Below are 12861 nucleotides of genomic sequence, written 5' to 3'. Positions count from 1 at the left end.
TAATGTCGGATGAAAGACGTCGGAGAAGCCCAAGTGGCTGCCCGTCAAATGTCTTCAAAGGGGGCCCTTGTGGCCCATGCTGCCGTGGTCGCGGCACTCCTAGTCGAATGGGCTGTAATGCCTGATGGGACAGGATGTCCCGATGCCCCATAGGCCTCCACAATGGCCTGACGCAGCCAATGGTCAATGGTAGCCGAAGATACCCTGGCCCCCAATGTCCAAGGTTGGAAAGACACAAACAAGGCCTCTGACCTGCGGACCCCCGCCGTCCAACGGAGATAAATCCGCAAAGCGCGACGAATGTCAAGACGGTGCCAGAGTCTCTCCCTATCACTAGAAGTCCTGGGACAAAAATCAGGCAGGATGATTTCCTGTGCTCTATGGAAGGGAGTGTTCACTTTTGGAAGAAAAGTAGAGTCAAGCCGAAGGACCACCCTATCCTGGTGAAAATGACAAAGATCCTCCTTAGATGAAAGGGCCCAGCTCCAAAATACGCCTGGCCAAAGTAATGGTCACCAGAAAGGATACCTTAAGGGACAAGAACCGCAGATGAACAGACCAGAGAGGTTCGAATGGAGGCCCCGTCAACTCCCTGAGAAGTAGGGGCAAATCCCATGAGGAACATGTATATGGGAGGAGGCCTGAGATTAGCCGCCCCTTTAAGAAACCACTTGATCAAGGGAACGTGGGAGAGGGAAGAGAACCCCACACCCCCAAGACTGAAGACAGAGCCACCACCTGACGGCACAGAGTGTTGTGTGACAGATCACCATCTAGGCCCTTCTGCAGAAAGTCCAAGACATTGGGAATAGTGGCCCTGGCAGGATCAATGCCAAGAGGGGAATACCACTGAACGAAAGCACACCAGGTGGAGTTGTAAATCTGGGTCGTCGACGGACGCCTAGAAGCCTTGATGGTGTGAATGACCCCGGAAGACAAGTTCGCCCTCCTTAGGAGCCGCTGTTCAAGAGCCAGGCGGTCAGATGGAGCCACTGGGGATCCGGGTGAACCAGGACTCCCTGGTGCAAGACGACCTCCTCCTGCAGAATCCTCCACGGAGGAGCCACTGAGAGCTGGACCAGGTGCATGAACCAGGGTCTCCTGGGCCAATAAGGGGCCACAACGGAGACTAGTGCCTTCTCCACTACCACCTTCCTGAGGGTCCTGGAATGAGCAGACCTGGAGGCCACCCGCTCCTGAGGGCGTCCGTGCCCTCTGCCACCCGGGACAGAAACTGGGTGGAGAACCGAGGCAACTGCGCATTCGCCGGAGTGGCAAAGAGGTCCACTAGCGGGGTGCCAAACCGCTGACATATCCCCTGAAACAAGGATGGGTGAAGTTGCCACTCACCGTTGTTTGGAGTTGCCCGACTCAGCCAGTCCGCCTGGTGGTTGGACAGGCCAGAGATGTGCTCTGACACCAAGGACGACAGGTGCCTCTCCGCCCAGGTGCCGAGTCGCAGGGCCTCTAACCAGAGAGCCTGAGAGTGGGTTCCCCCCTGACGATTTATGTGGGCCTTGGCGGCCACATTGTCCATCAGAAGAAGCACGTGATGGCCCTCCAATGAGGTCCGGAAGTGTAACAGGGCCAGGCGAGCAGCCTTCCGTTCCAACCAATTTATATTGTGTCGGAGATCTGAAGCTGTCCACCTGTCCTGTGCCAAGCGAGAACCCACCAGGGCTCCCCAACCGAACAGGCTCATGTCCGTGGTCACAGTCACTCTGTCCAGTTCCCAGCAGCAGCAGCCCCATTGAATGGCCGGGGATAGCCACCACCTGAGGAAAACCTTGACCCCCACTGAGAGGCAGAGGGGTCGAAGGGAGTTGATCATCCTTCCCCTTTGGAAAGGGATGAGTTCCCACTGAAGGGGTTGGAGATGGAGCCTGGCCCACGGAACTATCCCTATACAAAAGACCATCTTGCCCAACAACTGCGACAACGTGAGGACCGAAACTGACCGACTTCTGTGTACCCTTTCTGTCAACAGACGTAGGCTCGTTTGACGGTCTGGGGACAGATGAACCACCCCCAACACCGAGTCTATGACCGTCTCCAGCTGAAGAATGCTCATGGACGGAGACAGGTGGCTCTTTGGAAAGTTCACTGACAACCCCAGGGCCTGAAGACTCCGAATAGTAAGCTGAAGGTCCGCTATCACTCGGGGAAGGGACCCCGCATGAACCAAGACATCATCCAGGTAGCATTGGAGCCTTATCGGGATGGAATGGAGATGAGCCGCCAGAACCTCCGTAAACGTGCGTGGGGCAGAAGCCAACCCAAAGGGAAGAGCCCGGTAGTGGTAATGGAGCTCCCCGTGGGAAAATCTCAAAAACCTGTGATGAGCCGGGAGAATTGGAATATGAGGTAGGCCTCTGTCAGGTCTATCGATGCTAAGAAATCCCCCTTTCGGATGCCCTGAAGGATAGACTTGAGGGAGGACATCTTGAAGCGTCTGTAAACCAAGAAGCGATTCAGGCGCTTGAGGTCCAGAATTGTCCTCCAGCCCCCCGAACTCTTCGGGACCACAAACAGGTTGGAGTAGTGGCCCGGCCCCCTTTCTCCCCAGGGAACTACCTCCACCATCTGAATGTCGAGAAGGTGTTTTATGGGCTAATCCAGGATGGAGGAAACAACCGGAAGAGGTTCGGGTGTGGGGGTGGAGAGAAACTCTAACCTGAGACCTTGACAAATTGTGGACCTGACCCAGGCGTCTGACATGATCTCATCCCATTGATCCACATAGAGGAGCAGATGGCCACCTATGGGACGACTCGGGTTCGAGTAACTTCCCTCTGTGGTAAGGGCGACCACCGCTACCTCGAAAGGGCCGCCGTGACTGGTGCTGGAACCTGCCCCTGTCCTGGTAGGATGACCTGGAACACTGCCTGTCGGACCTGAAACAGGAGAAATGTTGGTGATGGTCATAGTCAGGAGCCCTATAAGATTGTCTACGATAAGGATGAGACCGCGCCTCAGGCTTTTTGGCGTTGGATTGGAGGACCTTTTTCTTGTTCTTATTCTCAACGAGAATAGGGTCGAGAGCCTCCCCAAATAGATTGGGGCCCTTAAAAGTGGCAGCCGCCAGATTCCACTTGGCCTTGTTATCCATCCGCCAATTCCTAAGCCACAAGAGATGGCGGGAGGTAACTGAGGTGGCTAATGCGCTGGACACAAACTTGACCGTGTCCAGAGTCGCATCCACCGAGAATTGGGAGGCAGCAATGACTTTAGTCAGATCCTGGTGGAGCTGCTCATCTTGGATCAGAATGCGATCCTGGAGCTGGTGCAGCCACATGATGGTAGTACGGTTGAAATAAGAGGCCGCCGCCACAAACTTTATGGCCCATGCAGTGGCATTGAAATTTTTCTGTAGGGTAAGCTCAGTGCGCTTATCCTCAGGTTTTAACTTATCCGCTGCATCCCCGGACACCACCGGGGACGAAGAAACCAAAGTAGCAATGGGAATGTCAATAATGGGTAACTGGATGGCCTGGGCAAAGGCCTGTTCCACATTGTAGAAGCGGCGGTCATTGCTTCCCGGATTAGAAAAATTGGAAGGCCCACTGGTTGGTCAGAACCTCCATGAACAAGGGGGGAGCAGGAATCTCTTCCTTGTTCATAGCTGTGTTGGAAAACATGGCCATGTCTGGGTCTTGAGGCGGAGGTAACGTGGGATCCCCCATCCCAATCTTTGTGGTCTTCCTCGCCTTGTCAGGAGAGTCTTGAACATGGCTGGGGAAAACAGGCTTGAGGAAGAAGGAGGATCGGGAGGGGCCACATCCTTGTCCTCTGAAAAACCCATATCATGAGGATTCTCTTCCCCATGACCGAGGCCTCGCTAACCATGGATGGGGAGAAAGCCCTATACTGGTGTCAGCCTGGCCCCCCTTGCAACCTAGAAGAATGGGAGCTCCTGTCCCGCTGGGCAATCCCTCGCGAAATGACTGCAGAAATAAGCTGCTTAATACCTTCAGGAAGGTGTCCAGATCCTCCATGTCCCCATAAGAAGTGCTAGGCCCCTGAGGTGCCAACCTGCGCGAAGAACGAGGCCTCCAAGATGTCCCCTCCAAAGGGTCCGCATAACTGTCCCTTGCCAAACGTGGGGAAGCTGCAGGGGAAGGGGAAGGAGACCTCTTTCGCCTGGAGTAGCTGCGGGATCTGGCCGGGGAGCCGGAGGAAGAAGAAGGGCTGAAACCTCAAGGCGAAGAATGCCCAGAAGGGGGCCTGATTGGTGACCTGGACCTGCTAGTAGAGGTCTAGCAGACTTGGCCTGCCTCTCAGCCCTGGTGAAAGTCTTTTTGAGCGCCTTGTGCCTCCTTGCCTCCTTCCTTGTGGAGGCCCTAGAGGGCTGCTGGGCTGCTAGGGGCCTTGCCAGGGGCTCCCCAGGACTGGGTCCCAACTCCGGACCTACTACTCCTCCCAATGGGCCTTCTGTCTGTCCTGGGGGATTCCTGATCCCTCCTCCATACTCCCCACTTATGTGTCCTGGAAGGTGCGGAGGAAGAGCAGGCCTCTGTAGCCCCACCGGAGCCTGGGCCTCCAAACGCAAGCAGTTGGGGTAGGCCGATCACCTCCGGCCTGGGCCTCCCAATGGTCGCACGACCAAGAAAGGCCTAGTGTAAAAATGGCTGCCGGAGCTCACCAACGGCTGGCATGGCAAAAACAGGAGCCGAAATTAACAATAACAGGCACACCTGACTAAACAAGCTGTGTCCTCCGCAATACAGGAGGGCCCTGCGGCACAAAGGCTCGCACCCCCCGAAACTCAGGCTGCGATGGCTCTTTAAGCGCAGCGTGCAGCAGCCCTCTGAATGCAAATGCCGGCTCCGCAACCTCGTGGGCACCTCGTGGTGCTAGAGGAGCTTCCTGCTGGCCCTGCTGAAGAACCACGCCCCCCACAACAGCTGCGCTGGAGCACAACACCCCTGGTCAGACAGGTCTGAGGCTCCGGGCCCATGGATGGGAGGGCCAGAGCGCCCCACAGGGCCCTCCCCCACCGCCGGAGGCAGAAAACACTGACCCCTGGGCCGCAGCTACAAGGAAATTTAAAGTAAATTTAAATAAATTTAAATTGTCCAATTGAACTGAATACAGTAGCCATTGAATCAAAATTAGGGGAGCGGAATTCACACTATCTCTCTACTCACAACTCAAGCAGTGCTTGGACCAAGAGACTGAGAGGAAACTGGGCTAGAAAGGCAGGAAGGAGCATTTACGAAGTTTTACTGTTAGTCTTGGACCAATCAGGCTTTGAGAATACCCACACGTGACCACTCCCTCTCTTCCACTGGAAAACCAGCACTCCACACACCCCCACCAAGATTTATAGAAAGACGACAGCTCCAGCCACAAAAACACCAGCCTGAGGATGGCAAGTGAGACCTCGCCGAAACTTTGCCAAGACAATCTCAATCTTACATGAGAAAAGACCCGAATACAACAAGACAGCGCGCGCACACGCACACACACTGCCACCAACTGTGAAAATGCTTCAGATTCAAAAGCAAAAAAAGGCTTCAAAAGACTCAGGAACATACATGACATGTGTTTGCAATTCCTTAAACAAAATGTATTTTAAAGGTCACCATCTTAAGTATTGCATTTGAGTGTTTGTGTCAGTGCAAATGGAAACACACTATCATCTTTTCTGCTGCTAGAGAAGTAGCTGCTTCTAATCACAAGCTGTGTACAGAGGCAGTGTTTAATGCTAACCTAAGATTCTTTTCTCCTTTAACTAAATATACAGTACCTCACCACAAACTATCAATATGCTTGCGTTGCAGTATCCAGCCTAGAAAGTAAGAGTCATCCTTTTGATTTCCAAATCCATGGATCATTTCTGGTAGTTGTTAAGAATTCAGTCATATGTCCAAGTCTTTCCAGCTAATATAAAATTGTAGTGAAGTTTCTGCTGACCTTTATATTTCAAAGTGAATCTGTACTTCTTTCTCCTTATTTGATTTTTCTTAATATCTTTTGAGTCTTCATTATGTTTAATTCTTTTGTCTGCTTTCACTGAAATTTATTTAGTGTTCCTGGGGGATCCCACTTCATCACCATTATATTTATAAAAAATATAATGCATTTTTTTCAGGTGCATAGGAATGCAAGATATCCATTCTTTTCTCTGAACAGCCACTATGGACTGTTTGCCTATTCAGTTTGTATTATTTACCAGTACTTAGTCTGACAGAATCTGATTGGGCTCTCAGTAGTTTTTTTTCATTATCCTAGTACTTGATTTTTCACAAAGCAAGTCCTGGATCTATTACCAAGAAATGCATGTTTTAATTCCATGTCATTCCAATGTCAAGTTATTTTTCTATTAGTTTGAAAATGTTTATTTTATTTTATTTACATCTTTTAATCTGTTCCAATCAAATCAACCCTGAACAGGATATGATCCCCCAATTCAATAACTAAGTGTTTTTCTGGTGGGACAGGTCTATCAGGGCAACCTATGGGATGGAGCATATTGCTTCCACTTTCGCCTTAGGTTAAAAACATACAAGATATAATGACTGTATCTAGCCAGGACTCTAAAGTTCTGCTTGTTACAGATTATGGAAATTTCAGCTCTAGTAGAAAACAGGTTGAGAAAGTCTGGCCCAAAGGTCTGGCATTCAAAGATAAAATAGACCACGTCAAAGTTACATTAACATTTAAAAATTAAAGTTATTGTTAAATCAGCATTTTAACAGTGCTTCTTCCCCCAGTGATCCCTCCAACAAGATTCCTCAAGTTTACAAGATATCATTTAACTCACAGGCCAAATCATTCCAACCTTGCTTGTAAACTTGCTTCTTTGCAATTCAGTATTCTTATTTTTGCCAGAATATTCCAGCAAATCTATGTCAGAGCTAAACTAAGCTAGAAATGGTGGCAGAATTACTTTTAACACGAGCAGCCTCTTACAATACAATAGCAGAGTTGGAAGGGACCTTGGAGGTCTTCTAGTCCAACCCGCTGCCTCGGCAGGAAACCCTATACCGTTTCAGACAAATGGCTATCCAACATCTTCTTAAAGACTTCCAGTGTTGGGACATTCACAACTTCTGGAGGCAAGCTGTTCCACTGATTAATTGTTCTAACTGTTAGGAAATTTCTCCTCAGATCTAAGCTGCTTCTCTCCTTGATTAGTTTCCACCCATTGCTTCTTGTTCTACCCTCAGGTGCCTTGGAAAATAGTTTGACTCCCTCTTCTTTGTGGCAACCCCTGAGATATTGGAACACTGCTCTTTCTTGCTATCATACGTTTGCATTTTATTATTACTGGCACTGTCATATTCCTGTGTGATGTCCTCAAGATGCTGCCTCATGGATTGAAAGAATACCTCCCACTTGGTTTGTAAGTGCTTCATTTTTACTTTCTTTTCAATCTAAGTGCCAGCACTATACTGTCATTTTTCTTACTGACGGTCACGAGTGAAATGTTTTCTAAGGTGCTGGAGGCTTTTAATATTAGCCTCAGTTCTAATGTAAATTTATTTTATGAAAATTAAGTTCTATTAAATTGCTTGGTGAAAATGTCAACTCGGCATGTTGGCATAAGCTACAGCACTGAGTCCTCTCACTTGACTTTTCTGGATAGCAAGGACTGCTAAAAAAACCTGGGCTTTTCTCTGCTCTAATTATGAAATAAGATGTTTGGTCCTATTATCAACAGTGACAACTTTTAAAGAGCAAAAAAATATTAATGGACATTTTTTTACAACAAAATGTTAGAAATACTAGAGATCAGTACTAGAGAACAAGAAATGAGCCAAATAAATATAGAATTAAAACTGTGGACCCTGTTGTACTAGTTAATGACTACACTTATAAAAATCTGAAATATTATTTTTGTCAATATCTTCATTTTTTAAAATCAACCTAACATAAATATAAAAGTTACTAGATAGCCATATCTAGTATGGCTATGCCGTGCTGTGTTTAGACTGAAAGCACATACGTGTCCAGGTCATGCAGCACCTGCTAATAACTCTTTAAAGCAACTGTATCTTTTCCTGGAATTGTACAGCTCCATTCATAGCTATGGAACAAGCTGTGGTAATATGTATTTAATTTAACAAGATGTTAAAAGATGTTTCATGTTTGCCCACATATGTTCTAAAATACACTATATTGCCAAAAGTATTCGCTCACCCATCCACATAATCAGAATCAGTTGTGAGTGAATTCTTTTGGCAATATAGTGTATGTTTAAATTCAAGGCTATCTAAAATTATAAAGCAACTAGATGGGTCAGGTTTAAGGTGACCAGATTTTCAGATTGGTAAAGAGGGACACCATTGACCAGAGGGGTGGGGGGGGTGGCTTGATTAAAATTTTTTATATTTTGTCAAAAGGTCACACAAGGCGGATTACATGACCCCAGGACACTGAAAGCATCATAAATATGAATCTGTTGCCAAACATCAAAATTTTGATCAGATGACCATGAGGATGCTGCAATAGTTGCTAAGTATGAAAAATGGTCGCTAAGTGTGAAAAATGCTCATCAGTCACTTTTTTTCAATGCCATTGTAGCTTTGGTCACTAAATTATCTGTTTGAAAGCTAAAGCTAGCTTGCATTATAATGCCTTATGCTAGCTTACATTTTCAAGAGAGAGAAGCTAAACTCCTTATTAGAATTGAAATAGAAATGAGTAGAGTAGAGTAGAGTAGAGTAGAGTAGAGCAGAGTACAATAGTTTATTAGCCAAGTGTGATTGGACACACAAGGAATTTGTCTTCGGTGTATATAAAAAAAATAAAATAGAATACATTCATCAAGAATCATAAGCTACAACACTTAGTGATAGTCTCTCTCTCTCTCTCTCACACACACACACAAACACACACACTCCTCCTCTGGATTCAATGGGACTTTTAGAAAATCCCCCCTCCAGGCACACAGTCCCTCTTTCTCTCTCTCTCTCCCCCCTCCTCTGGATTCAATGGGTTTAGAAAGTCCCCCCTCCGTGCACACACTCCCTCTTTCTCTTTCTCTCTCTCTCCCCTCCTCTGGATTCAATGGGGTTTAGAAAATCTCCCCTCCGTGCACACACTCCCTCTTTCTCTCTCTCTCTCTCTCTCTCTCTCTCTCCCCTCCTCTGGATTCAAAGGGACGTTTCCCCCCTCCGTGCACACACTCCCTCTTTCTCTCTCTCTCTCCCCTCCTCTGGATTCAATGGGGTTTAGAAAATCCCCCCTCCGTGCACACACTCCCTCTTTCTCTCTCCCCCTCCTCTGGATTCAATGGAACATTTCCCCCCTCTGTGCACACACTCCCTCTCTCTCTCTCTCTCTCTCTCTCTCTCTCTCTCCCCTCCTCTGGATTCAATGGGGTTTAGAAAATCCTCCCTCCTCACACACTCCTTCAGCATCTTTCTCCCCTCTTTCTGGATTCGCTCCGAAGTTTTTAAAATTACCTCTTCTGTAGAGACCAGGTTATCAGCCACGTGAGACATACGCTGTGTTTCTATGGCACAGTAATTCCCTCCTCAAACAACACGCAATGCCAATTTAGAAGCCCCGAGCAGCCGAGGCGAAGCAGCAATCCGGGGCGGGGGTGGGGCTGAGCTTGGACAGCCTCGGAGGCAGCTGTTAGCTAGCTCCGAGAGAGAGAGGAAGAGAGAGGGGGGAGGGAGGGGCTGCTCAAAGCAACAGAAAAAGAAAAAATCTGTGAGGGAAGTCCGTGGTCTTCACATGGAATAAGTCTTCTCCTCCCTCAGCCATTGGCAACAGCTCCCAGGGACGCACGGGCGGGAATGCGCTCGTCTTGAAGAATATACGCTCCCAGTTGCTAGGACAGCCTCGGCAGCTGGAGGCTTTTTCGTAACTTTAAAAAAAATCGGGACTTTTTAAAAAAAAAACCGGGACGCGGGAAAAATTGTGAAAAAGCGTGACTATCCTGCCAAAAGCGGGACATCTGGTCACCTTAGTCAGGTTCATCTAAGCACATCCTAAATATGTATGAAAGATCATGTCTCACCCCTCCCAACTGATACATCTTATGCTTATTTTGTATAATTAACAATCTGGGCTGTCCCCCCTGAGATATATTATAGCAGCTAATTCTTCTATTTTCTTTGCTTCTACAAAAATATTAATATTCCACAGCTACTACTAAGTTTTGCTTATAATCACACAGGGACTTTCCTCTGATGAGAATGAATCATTTGAATCTTCTTCAGTCTGGACTCTTCTCCACAGAAATCCTGTTTTCCTTCCTATTTTCTTCTTTCCTGATAGAATGGGAATTCTTGATTGGTCCTCTAATCCTACCCCTTCTCCTCTTTTACATTTTCCCACAAGTATAGGATCCGCTTTTTTTCAGATCAACTGAGTGTTCATCCATTGCTTGTGACAGGAATTGACCAACCATCTTGTCATCCAAGCCTGACTCATAAGAGGAGAGTCACTGGCCCAAAATCACCCAGTAATGTCTAAAGCAGGCCTGGAACCAGAGATAGTATTCAGAAGGTTCTGACAGTTATAGAGAAGCGGTAGCAGAAATTTGGGGTAGTTCAGAGAACTGGTAAATACCACCTCTGACTGGCCCCACCCCCCATCTATTTGCCTTCCGAGTCCCAGCTGTTCGGGAGGAAAAGGGGATTTTGCAATAGTTTTCCCCTGCCACGCCTACCAAGCCATGCCACACCCACAGAACCAGTAGTAACATAGTAACATTTTTTGAATCCCACTATTGCCTGGAACCCACAGTCTCATGGTTTCTAGCCTGGTGTTTTAATCACTAGACCATACTGGTTCTCTTGGCCATTAATCCTACGATCTTTATAAATAAGGGAAAATGCATATTGTAGGAATCCTAATTTTGCTTATTGGCAAAATATTAGGAGAGCGAATTGGGTTGTTTTAGCCAATACTGACTCCCCTCCCAATTTCCTGAAATTTTCATGTTTGCAGGATTACAAAAGAATAAAACAAAACAAAACAAACATTGCAAATAGTAATCAGGTAGAAAGCCTTAACTCTGCAATTCTGTTAACACCGAATTATGACTGATGACTATAAATTGATCTAATATAATAATGCTTTGTTAGTGTATTTGAAAGGCCCACCTTAACTGTATATTAATCTTCCATATTTGTAAGAAACATGAATTAAAATCAATATTAATCACTGCACTGCTACTATCTAGATAAATATTTAAAGGGGGGAAATGAAGACAACACTTTTGCCCCACCTAGCATCAGGAGGTAAAAAGGTCTGGAAAATGCCAGGCCCATGTTGCAGCTGTGCAATGTTTCTTTATTTCACTGGCATGAAAACAGGACTTGACTTGGAAAGTGAAAAAAATTGGCAAATGGCTGCAAACTGATCATCTTCCTTCCATGTCTCTCAAAATAGCCTCATTTGGAGGCACTGAGTCCGGAACCTATTGCTGAATATGGTAATTAGACCAATGTTTGTCAATCTTGGCAACTTTAAGATGCATAGATTTCAATTCCCAGAAATCCCCATGGCTGCTGGGGAATTCTGGATATTGAAGTCCACACATATTAAAATTGCTAAGGTTGAGAAACATTGGCCTAGAAAAATAAAATGCAGTTTCTGCATCACCATGCAAAGATACTTTGCTTTAGGTCCCTCAAACTGAGTACTAACAGTAGTCGTGCCAGAACTTCAGATGCTGTTTTCTTTACTTAAATGTTTCATATATTGGTCAGTATCATGATGCCATTGGGCATCTTAAATTGTGTCACAAAAATTACTACACAGCTTACCATTTTTCTATTTCTGCCCTTCCAGACGGTGCATATGTGAACTTTTCTAATGCCAGATTTTAGCTGCATCTTACTGAGATATTTCTCATTTCTGACACAAAGTTGGAAGCTGAAGTGTGCAAAATGTTTTGAATTTATAATGTTCTGTTTTGAATTCAAAACAGCCATTTCAAGTTTAAACAGTTGTTTTATGTTAGAAACTGCTCTGAATGACTGAGCTCTATTTAAGGCATAAAACACAGAATGGCAAGGACAACCAGTTCCAAATAAAATGACTATTTCAAATTTGAAACTTTTCAGATTCAAAATGTTTTCCATTCTTCTAGCGTGAAGCCCTTGGATATGTCATTTGTATTCTTTATTTCATAGATAAGAATCTAATTTACTTATTTATTAGTTTTGTTTATTTATTAAATTTGTATGCCCCTGGATCATTCTGATTCCTGGCCCCTTAAAACAAAATAAAATAGATTAAAAACATCTAGTATAAGAAAAAAAAATAAGTATAAAAAATCTCCATGACAAGAAAAGGAGAAAAATATTATTTTAATTAAAACCTTCAGAATATCAGTGCCTAGAATATCTAAAAATTCCAAAGCAAAGCCAATAGTAAGAAATAGGAATAAAAAGTGAAATAAAGAAAATGATGATAGTTATATTGGAACAGTTCTGTATTTGCTGGCTTCCCAAAAACATTACTTGTGGGAACCAATCTGAGTTCTAGAGGGAATATTTCAAAGTATAGGCACCATGAATGAACAGTAATGCTTTCTAGTCTCCATCCCTTACCTCACATAATTTCTACTTTTTAGCTTATTTTCTTGTTGGACACAGAAGGGCCAGGGGCAAAACAAGGAAAATGTGAAGATAGGAAATACTATGCTCACTAATATAGCTCTGTTTTCCCTGAATTTTCTAATACATAATACAGGTAGCTGACTTACAATAACAAAATTTGTGTTGCTAAGTAAGACTTTTGTTAAGTGAGTTTTGACCCATTTTGCAACCTTTCCTGCCATAGTTGTTAAGTGAATCATTGCAATTGTTAAGTTAGTAATGACACAGCTGTGAAGTGATTCTGGTTTCTCCATTGACTTTGCTTCTCAGAAGGTTGAAAAGGGGATCAAAT

At 45.5% G+C, this 12861-nt stretch overlaps 1 protein-coding gene across 6 annotated transcripts in view; it reads right to left on the bottom strand.

Annotated features, from left to right (window-relative positions):
* Positions 1-12861, bottom strand: part of ZNF827 (zinc finger protein 827) — a 156678-nt gene that overhangs the window by 31106 nt on the left and 112711 nt on the right. The window lies entirely within an intron of this gene.

The sequence above is a fragment of the Thamnophis sirtalis genome, unplaced genomic scaffold, assembly GCF_051295495.1.
Source record: "Thamnophis sirtalis isolate CommonGarterSnake01/CBP01778 unplaced genomic scaffold, rThaSir2_p1.2 scaffold_10, whole genome shotgun sequence".
In the NCBI taxonomy this organism is placed as follows: Eukaryota; Metazoa; Chordata; class Lepidosauria; order Squamata; family Natricidae; genus Thamnophis; species Thamnophis sirtalis.
This window is presented reverse-complemented; position numbering and strand designations above follow the sequence as displayed.